This window comes from Trichosurus vulpecula, chromosome 1 (genome assembly GCF_011100635.1).
Source record: "Trichosurus vulpecula isolate mTriVul1 chromosome 1, mTriVul1.pri, whole genome shotgun sequence".
NCBI classification, from domain to species: Eukaryota; Metazoa; Chordata; class Mammalia; order Diprotodontia; family Phalangeridae; genus Trichosurus; species Trichosurus vulpecula.
Genome location: NC_050573.1, coordinates 123,500,465 through 123,512,076, shown reverse-complemented (window position 1 = coordinate 123,512,076; position 11,612 = coordinate 123,500,465).

Here is an 11,612-nt window from a genome sequence, read left to right as displayed (position 1 = left end):
ATATATTTGGATATTGTGTGTCCTCCATCATTACAACAACATGTTTCCATTCAGCAAGCATTTATTAATTCAATCAGCTTTTAGATTTGTGATTCAGGTTTGTAATCTGCTTCCTGAGCTCCTTGTCTAACTGTTCCTTCTGTAAAGGTGATCTGTACTCCCAAGATGACACTGTTTCTATTTCCCTCTCCATTGATCTTTCCCCAAATGCTCTCCATCATATTTTCCCTCTAAGATATAGATTTTCTCACATAAGTATATTTTCATAATACTCAATGTTACTCTACCATGCCTTTTATCTATTTTCTTATGTTTAAATAAGACATACCCTCCCAGAGCTCCTATTTAGATATGAGCCAGAGTGAAAACAGTAGGTGGAATGCAGCACTTGGGTTCAGGAAAATCTGAGTCTAAATCCTTTGACACTGATTAGCTGAAATCTTGGGGAAGTCAAAACTTCCCTGAGCCCTAATTCCTAATTCATAACAACAGTGCCTACCTCACAGGGTTGTTGTAAAGATCAAATGAAATACTATATGTAAAACACTTTTCAAACCTTAAAGTCATATGTAATTGCCACTTATTATTGCATCTCATCCCACCTAAACTTAGCAACACCCACGAAGTAAAATTTAACTCTTTGCATGGGAATCTCTAGTTCACCCTATTTTTTATGTACATAGTGTGCATTTGTGTATAGACATCTGAGGCCAGATTGCTACTTTTCTTGGATATACTGTCATGAATTACTTATTTCTCCTTTTGCTATACTTCCCATGTTGTATCTACTGTTCTCTATTATAGGGGTGCTTAACCTAGGATCCACAGACTTTTAAAAAATATTTTGATACGTATATTTTAATATAATTGATTTGTAATGCTATGTAGCCTTTTTTATGCATTTAAAAACATCAGTCTGAGATGGGATTCATCGGTTTCATCAGACTGCCAAAGGGGTCCATGACACACACACAAAATCAAAAATTTCCCCTTTATGAGATCATAAAAAAGGGAAAAGGACCTGCATGTGCAAAAATATTTGTAGCAGTTCTTTTTGTGGTAGAAAATAATTGGAAATTGAGGGGATACCCATCATTTTGGGAATGGTTGAACAAGTTGTGGTAAATGAATGTAATAGAATACTATTGTACTGTAAAAAATGATGAGCAGGAAGATTTCAGAGAAACCTGGAAAGACTTATATGAACTGATGCTGAGTGAGGGGAACAGAACCAGTAGAACATTGTACACAGTAACAGCTACATTGTACAATGGTCAACTATGATTGACTTAGCTCTTCTCAGCAATATAATGATCCGAGACAATTCCAAAAGAATAATGATGGAGAATGCTATTCATATCTAGAGAAAGAACTGATGGAGTCTGAATGCAGATCAAAGTATACTATTTTCACTTTATTTTTCATGGGTTTTTTCCTCTTTTGTCCTTTTACAACATGACTAATAAGGAAATATATTTTAAATGATTGCACATATGTAACCTATATCAAATTGCTTACTATCTTAGAGAGGAGAGAGAAGGAAAAAGGAAGGTAGAAAAATTTGGAACTCAAAATCTTGTAAAAAAAAAGAATGTTAAAATTGTCTTTACATATAATTGGAAAAAATAAAATACTATTAAAAAAAGAATCCCCACTTTATGTTATCAAGCTCAACAGATCTATATGGACAATTTTCTCCTTTCTCTCCCCTCTCTTTTCAGTTTAAAGCCCTAATAAAGCTTATAAGACTCCAGGAAAATGTTTTTATTTGCCCCTGCTTAGGTACACTTCATCCTAGTCTAAAGCCCATGAATCCTAAATTTTAAATGGTGGTTCATAAATCCAAATCTCGTGTCCAGACACCATCTTCTTAATTAGATATTCATTTCCCAAATCCACTCATCTATCTTCTGAATCCCCTAATAAGGTGTACACATTTCTCACTAAAGAGTAATAGAAAGTTAGAACTAGAAGGCAATCTTCTAATTCTCTTTGTTTTATAGAAGAGAAAGCTGAAGTCTAGAAAGGTTAATTGACTTGTTTAAGGTATCTACTAGTATAACCCCCTTAATATTAGTGCCTTATCTCTAATTTGTCCTGAATGTATCTTGTTTGTACATGATTGTTTGCATACTCTCTCCTTCATTAAATTGTGAGTTCTTTGAGATCAAGGACTGTCTTTTGCCTTTCTTTGTATCCCTGGCACTCAGTACAGTGTCTAGCACATAGTAGGTCCTTAGTAAGTGCTTGTTGACTTAATGAGTAATAGAGAAAACATAAAAACCCAAATTTTAATAATGTGGAAAACCTATGAAATGTGTCATCCTCATTTCCCAACATCAGCCTTAACTTTATGAAAGGGTATTACAAGAGGATTTGTGGGTCATTAGGGGTCTGCTAAAGATGTATTTTCATCTTTGTCATATACATTCACCCTTTACCAGTTCCTGTGGCTTCTCTTCTTTGGTCGTATACTTCTAATACAGTGAATTTGGGTCGATTATCATGGTTACGTTAGAAGTAATAGATAAAAGAAAAAAAAAACCAGGCCTTTGAAATAGCAACGCCGAAATATTTTGACCCAATAATTCCATTGTTGAGAATATACCCTAAAATGTTGTTACAAACAAAAAAAGCTACATGTTCAAAGATTTTCATGGCAGTGTTATCTATAATTGCACAAAACTGGAAGCAATGCTGAAATTTTAACTTGAAAAATTCCTGTTAGTAGATAGCAAGTTTATTTAGGCATATGCAAATCATATGTAAATATATGTATAACCCTCCAAGCTATTTTAGGAGTCCAGATGTCACTCTGTAACATAGCTCTTGCAAATCGCCTTTGTACAAGATATTGTAAGGTAGATTCATTGGTGTACCTGGATAAAATATTTTTAGATCCTCAAGAGTAAAGCAAAATCCATAGTATCAATGACATATATTTTGAGGAAATATGTATATTTTCTCAGATATATATTTTTTGGAAAAGTAACATATGACTGATTAATATTTTTTATAAATAAGCTTTCCAACTTTGGAAAATCTTGTAGTCATTTTTTGATAAGTGGATGTCCAGTTATACTGTATTGTTCTTGAAGAGGTTTAATTTATTGACAACACTGGCATACTGTGAAAGAAAACATAGATATATATTTATTATCTAATTGTTTTCAGTGAGATATTCTGAAGAAAAGATATGGTTCTATCTGAAATTGAGAAATATTGTAAACTTCAATGGATCTTCAGTCTCATAGATCTGGATATTTCTTTCAATGGTGCCAATGTAATCCTTCCATACATTATTACAGTGTGTGATTCTTGTTCATGCCCTACCAAAAATTCTCTGGGTTCATCCAATATGCCAGGAGTCTTCTTCAAGCTCTCTAGGTATTGTGTGAATGCTAATGGAATTTTCTGCCTGTCCATTGTTCATCCTTTTTTTTTTTTTTCCGCTGTTCAGCTATAGGTCTGATGATGTCCTTCATGGTAATTCTTCATTGGCAATATGTTGCAGTCTTCTCATGTCTGCTATACTCCTTTCTATTGTCCATTGATTAGCTCACAACTTTAATTCTTTGAAATTGTGGTAGTGAGGGTTTCCAGTTAAAATGGTGGTATCAGAGGTCATGAAGGGGCCTGGATTTCCCACACAAACTCTAGTAATATTCTTTAAAAAATAGGCATCAGACTGAATAATGGTCAATCAATTCAAATGAAACAACAATAGACTCTTTCATCTGGTCTAGGACTGCAGGAAAAGACATTCAAAAGCCATGAGCGCTAGATGAGGGCTCCCCCCAGGAAATACAGCATGAGCTCAGGTAATAGGCTATAATAACATTCTGACTAGGGACAGCTGACCTCAGAGCTCTGACCAGAAACAACAGAGCCTGCCAGCACTTTGAATGTAAACATATGAAGGAAGGTGGAAACCAAGGGTAGGAATCTAGAAAAAGTCAAGATAAGATCAAAGAATGTGGGAGGGGGGAGAACCCAGCTCTGACACAAAAACCCAAATCAGGAATTATGGTTGAAGATATGAGTAAACAGAAGAAGATACAAAGCACTATGAGGAAATGCTGGCTATAACATTTTAAAAATGATACTTACAGCATTAAAAATAGTTTAAACTTGAAAAAATAGATTGTGAAATTCCTTCATTACAGAGATAAGATGAGAAAGTTTAGGACAAGAACTATAGTAAATAGAAATGGACTAGTATGACTTTGGACTATTGACTTTTTGAATGTAAAGCAGACAAATAACTAGTATAACAATGATATAACCATTCCTCAAAAAATATCTACAGGATGTGATATTCAGTCAGAAATATGGCATGACTGCGGAAGGAGACCAGGAATAAGATATATTTTCCTGTTTCCTTAATATCATAAACTTTATCAAGATACTGAAAATTCCATTTATCACATTTAAATAATTATCTCTCACAGTGGGAAATATAATATTAAGCACCTTAGCATTTTAAGCAAATTCATTTAGAAGAAAAGCCTTCACCTAAGTTCATTAGCTTTATAGGATTTTCCTTAGTTACAGTACTTTGAAAAATTACTCATGTCTCATTAGACTACTTCTCCATTTGTCATCTAGTTTTGACAGTATTTTGTATGTCTTTCCAATAACCATCTACACTATTAAACCATGCAAGAAGCTTTCTGAAGAAGAAGAAAAAAAGGAAACAGGATATTCAGTGACTTATAGTCATGCAGGAGCCATGGGAAGAAATCTGGTATTTTAGATAGAGTGATAGCCCTGAAGGCAGGAAGACCTGAGTGTGAATCCTGCTTTAGACATTTGCTAGCTATTACTAGCTGTGTGACCCTGAGAAAGTCACTTGAACTTTTTTCTTAGCATCAGTTTCTTTACCTATAAGAGGAGGATAATAATATCACTTACTTCATTGGGTTGTTGTGATGATCAAACCATAAAATATACATAAAGGTTTTGCAAAACCAAAGTGTCATGTGAGTGTTAGCTATTATTAGCATGCCCAGGAGAATATCAATTTTAAAAAGACACATGTTTATGTTTCAGGAAGAAGCTTGGGGGTCCTTGAGAGCAATGGGCAATTTCACAAAGGCAATTCTGCCTGATTTTTCCCCTCTAGATCCATTCTGGATCATTATCATTGTCCATCCACAGCTTTTGTCCAAGATATAGGTTGTTCGTCCTCAACTGTAGATCTGTCCAACTGTAGATCATAGTCTGGATAATAGGCATTCTTCATCCACTTTGTTTCTCCTGTATAGACAGTTAGGATGAACTCTTTTGTGGAATAATGGATCATCTTTTAGAAGCTTTGTAATGTTCTTGGGCTCATTGGAATCAGACAATATTATGCACAAACATGACCATCTGGAGGGATCTCACCTGCATGAAATGCTATCCATGATGGCAGTGAACACCTTTGGTTAACATGCCTACCAGTTTTATGCCTCATTTGTTATTAATAATCAAATGATTTTTGTGCTAGGTAGCCCAGGAAGCTGTCCTAAACCTAGGTATCCAGGTTGTACAAAAGATTTACCTGGCACAAGCAAGCGAACTATATAAGAATAAGTATATTTAACTTATAAGAATATAGATATTAAGTGTGGAACAACTAACAACTCCTTATTTGACTGTATACTCCTTGAGATCTGGGAAATCTTTTACCTTTTTTTGTATCCCCAGCACTTAGCATGGTACCTAGCACATAGTAGGTATTTAATAAATGCTAGCTGGCTGACTGACTAGTTGACTGGTTCAGTTGAATGCCAAGACCTCCCTTGAACACCTTTCTTCCCCAGAGATGGAACTTGCAACAGTGAATGAAGGCTAGTACAGGCCACCCTTGGTGTGGGAGAACCATCAAGTCTGAGAAGGTACCAAGCCCACTGTACTGGGTGGTTGTATATGTCTGGGAGGCTACCAGATATCATGACACCAGTGAAAAGCCTTACATTATATGTAAAATAAAGCAGTCTGAACTCTTTTAGAGCAGGGACTATCTTTTGCCTTTTTTTTTTTTTGTATCCCTAGTACTTAGCACAGTGCCTGGAACATAGTAGGTATTTAATGAATGCTTATTGGCTGATAGACTAACTCTATGTGCCTATGAAGGAGGAGGGCTATATAGTCCATTAACATACTTGATTAATAGCTTTGAATTTCATCTATATATCTGTTATAAATGTGATATAAAATATAATACCTATCCTTTAGGCTAGAGACTTCCTCTTTGGAATTCTTTCTACATGAAACTCAAGAATTTTTCCCTGAAATCTATCTATTCCCTTGGACCTGCTTCTTCGTTTCCATAGCTAGCATCATTATTGTACCTTAAGATTTGCAAAGAACTTTATAAAAATGATCTCATTTTATCCTCACAGCAACCCTAGAAGATAGGTGTTATTATTATCATCACTACTTTACAGTTTGAGAAACCGAGGCAAACAGGCTATGTGATTTGTCCAGGATCATACAGCTAGTAAGTGCTTAAAGCTGGATTTGAACTCATCTTCCTAACTTCAGACTCAGTGCTGTATTCACTGCAGTACCTAACTGATTGTAACATGCAGCAGCCTAGCCAGAGCCTACCACAATTGTCATACAAAATTATCTCTGTTGAATATCTTTTAAGGATTAATGTAAGATTTTGATTCATGCTTGGGAGATGCCTCATTGGAGGAGAATCTTTAGGGTGATCTTTTTCTTCATTGAATCATATTTTTAACAGGAAAAACTAAGCATAAAGTATGTATTTTCTACACATTTTAGCCAATAATATGCTTCTAAAGATAGGTATACACACTTACTAGCTGTGTGACTCTGAGCAAGTCACTTAACCTGTTTGCCTTAGTTTTCCCAACTGTAAAATAGGACAACGGTGACACCTGTCTTCCAAGGTTGTCACGAGGATAAAATGACATAATATTTGTAAAGCTTTTTGCAAATCTTAAAGTGCCACATAAAAGCTAGTTATACAAAGGAGGAAGCAGGCCCAAGGGAGCAGTTGGATTTCAAGGGAAAAATTCTTGGGTTTCATGCAGATAGGATTTTGAAGAGGAAGTCATCAGCAAAAGTTGTTTTGTCTCTTCTTATACCTTTGTCAAGGATGCTCTTGATGTGTGTGCGTAGGTTATTCTCCTAAAGATTTTATCAAATTAGGAAACAAGGCAAGTTGTTAATCAATCAAAAAACATAGTAAGCATTTTAATAAATAAAATGTGAAAGAAGTCTCTGCCCTCAAAGAGCTCACAGTATGGATTTTTCCTGATTGCCCTTCCCCCACTTTTGGGGTAATAATGGGGCTCATATCCTTTAATCTTATCAATAATGTGGTCACCAGCTTAGACTTACTTTTTTCACTTGATTTAATTCAGCTGCTCTTTTCTTCTCTGTTTTGTTCAGTGCCATTTCTTCTTCTTTACCTAATACACCAGGGCTACCATTAGAGACCAAATGTAATGGCTTCTTTCTCATTGACGGAGAAAATTGTTATAGCAATCTTTATGGACTTTCACACTCCCCCATTTTTTTTATTTCCCTCTTCTAGTTTCATCCTTAAATGCCATTGGGATGGGGGCAACTAGGTGGCACAGTGAGTAGAGCACCAGCCCTGAAGTCAGGAGGACCTGAGTTCAAATCCAGCCTCAGACACTTGACATACTTACTAGCTGTGTGATAAGTCACTTGGGCAAGTCACTTAATCCCAATTGCCCTGCCCGCCCCCCCCAACCTGAAAATGCCATTGGAATTGGTTAACAAAATTTCTGTAAATTTGTTTTGCCCTACACTCCTCTGCCCTTAACCTTTCATTCTCCTTAGTAAGATTTTACAAATAAGTTTCTATATTCTGAATGTTGACTTTGTTTCTGTGGTTGGCAAGGAGATCAAGTATTTGCTGACTAAGGAAGATTGTAGTCTTCTTATCATGGTGACTGATTTCTGTCAGTTAGACTCCTAAAGGAAAAGTTCTATGCTGAAATCCATTCTTTTTTTTCTTTCCACTTCCCAGTTGTTGGTATCAACAGCTTATTTAAATAGATCACCTTGGAGTTGCACCAATTGTATACCATAATTTCTTTGCATTTTGAATGTTCTAATTTGGTCTTGATTTTGATCTGACAAATGGGTGGCTTGACTCTGTATGCAGACAATTATTTTAAGAATGATTCCCTCATCAGTAACAAGTCATTTCTATTAAAACATCTATTTCATTTTGGGGGCTGCTATTCAATGCTCACCAAATCTGTGCCACCTGATTGTGTTCTTGAAGAAAGTATTCATGAACTATGCACATGAAGATTCCATGCGATCTACAAGGTGTTAGCTTCTTTCATTTCTTACGCCTGAACCATGTTTTCCAATATATTTTTGGTTGCCATTTTCCTGATACCTAACATTGACTTGAAGCATTTGAAAATATGTAAATCTAATTTGCTGTGAAGTATTAAAGAATATGTAATAATTTTAATGTTTAATGAAGTTCTTCATAGAATTCTTCTACTTCATGTCCTGTAATAGATAATGGCGCATAAATTGCAGTTATCTCTATGTCTGTCCTTTTGCAAATTTTGATGAAGAGTATTGATTTCAGGAAGATTCAACTACCTGTCCCATAACAAAGATTTAGACGTTGGACATTGGACATTGCTTTTGGACATATAAAAAAAGAAGACAACCCTGACAATGTCTTTATTCACCTGTGACCATTCCATTTAGCTCCAACTTTCTCTTGCCTTTTGGCTTCACTTATAGCAAGAACTACATTAGTGCAGAAATGAGGAAAAATTGCATGGGAGTGAGCATCAGATCATATTTTTGTTCACCATGGTCAAGTAATTTATCATAGAATCAGAGAATTTTAGTGTTGGAAAGGGACTTCGGTGGCTATCCAGTCCAACCTATACCTGGAAATGAGTCCTTGGTTCAACACACCTGAAAAGTGGTCATCCAGTCTCTGCTCAAAGACTTCTAATGATAGGAAACTCACTACCTTGCAAGGCAGCTCATTCCATTTAGGGAGAATTCTTCTTAGGAAGTTGTTTTGTTTTTTTTCCCCTTGACAGCATGCCCAAATTTGCCCCTTTGAAACCTTCACCCGTTGCTTCTGGTTCTGCCCTTCATTACCAAAAAAGAAAAAGTCCAATTCCTCCTCCAAATGACAACACTTTAAACATTGGAAGAAAGTTATTGTTTTAGGGATTTGAGGGTTATCTTTTGTATATCTTTTCTTTCTCGCCCTTGGCTTGAGTCCTTACAGGCTGTGTTTTCCTCCACTGTGAGGTGCCACTCAGTTTCATTTAACTACTTAGCGTCCATTAGCTTATACAAAGGAGTATCTATTTAGGAGATATAACAAGAATAAAAGTATGTGTATATATACATATATATATATATACACACATATACATATACATACACACACATATATTCTTCTACATGTCCTGGGGATACACTCTCACCTATAGATGTGTGTATATATATATATATATGTGTGTGTATACACACACACACACACACACATATACATACATACATACATACATACATACATACACATGTAGTTCTTCTACATATCCTGGGCACACACTGTCACCTATAGCACTTTGATCTCTGGGTAGAGTGGACTTAAACTTAGCTCAGTTCCTACAAGGCATTAGTTCCACCAAGTTCATATCCAAGTGCAGCATAGCTGCTGGATGAGTCCTTTTCTGTGCTACCTCTGAGCTGGATCCCTAAAGTCACTCCCAAAGACCACTCTTTACTCCTGGTGTGCTGTAATTTTCCTTGTGCAGCTGAGTGGGTTTGTAGATCCAATGCTGAACTTGAAGACACAAAGACTTCAGCTGAAACCCTGCCTCTTAATACTAGCTATGTGATGGGTAAGTTACTTAATCTCTTTTGGCCTCGATTTCTCCATATGTAGAAAAGGGATAATAATAGCACTTACCTTGCAGTATAATGATTAAATAAGGCACACACACATGTATATGTTTGTATGTGTATGTTTGTACATAGAGAGTAGAGCAATATAAATCTTAAAGTAATATATGTTAATTATTATTATTATTGTTGCTGTTATTATTATCCATTTCAATGGACTGACTAACATCTTTATGGTTCCACGTGAGCATAGTAATTTGGCAGACAACAAAATTTAATTCAATGCACATTTTTAAAGTGCCTACTATGTTCAAGGCACTGCGCTAAACACTGTGATACAAAAAGAGGCAAAAGACAGTCCCTGCCCTCGAGGAGCTTATATTCTAATGTATTGAACCCAGATATATATGCTTGGGAAATGGCCATCTGACACCCTGAGAGGCAACTTCATCCCAATCTTTATTATAAGGATGAAGGGACAGAGAGAGAAACCTAAGGGGAAAAATTTGAAACCAAGAGATGTGAGTATGTGAAAAGCACAGGTACCAGATTGAGTCGTGAGTGTTTAGAAGACATTTCAAAAGAAATTTTGGTTTTCTTGTAGTTAGGAAACAGTTTAAAAATATCATTCTTTCAACCCTAACTATTGTTGCTGACCTTGGTATCAAGAAATCCATGTTCAAATCCTTCCTGAGACACTTATCAGTAGTTTGACCCTGAGGAGACCTGGATTAGGGATAGTAAGGAGACAATAAAAGAACATCAAACAGCCCTTGATGAGTTCAATCCATGTGCCTTATGAACCATTTTTGGATCCTGAAAGAATTGGCAAATAGGACTGCTGAACTCCGACCGGTGATATTTGAAAGATCATGAAAAACAGGAGAAGTATCACAAAAATGGAGGTGAATAGAGCGAGCTTGATTTCTGTTCCTGGGAAAATTAAAGTGATAGTTGGTGAACATTTAGAAGTACTTTTTTTAAAAAAAAAGTTCATCTTTTTATTCGACATGCGACAAAAGGTAATTATTAATGATTACAAATAGCCAACATGGCTTCATTGAGAGCAGGTCATCCCAGACTAATTTCATATCTTTTTTTTGACAGAATTACTAAGCTAGTAGTTGAAGAAATGACTGTGCATATAGTTTATCTATATTTTAGCAAAACTTTAATAAAATATCTCATTTTATTCTTGTGGAGAAAATAAAGAGATATAGACTAGTCAATAATACAGTCAGATGGATTCAGAATTTGTTGGTTGCTAGAGCCAAATAAGTGTTGTTAGTATTTCAATGTCAATGTGGCAGGAAGTCTCCAGTGGAGTCCTATAATGATTTGCGTTTGGCCCTCTACTGTTTAATATTTTTTTTTATCAATGACTTGGATAAAAGCATGGATGCTATACTCATAAAATTTGCATACGATATAAAGTTGAGAGGGATAGCTATCACAGCAGATGATGTTCAGGATTCAAATGGATCTCAACAGGCTGGAGCATTGGGCTAAATCTAATAGGAGGAAATTCAATAGGGAAAACTATAAAATTTCACAGTTGGATACAAAAAATCAATTTCACAGCTACTTGACGGGGCCAGCATGGTTAGATAGTAGTCATTGGGAAAGGATCAGAGGGTTTTAGTGGACTTTAAAGACAATATAAACAATCAGTGTCATAAATAAGCAGTGGTGGCCAAAAAAGTTAATGTTATCTTGGGTTGCGT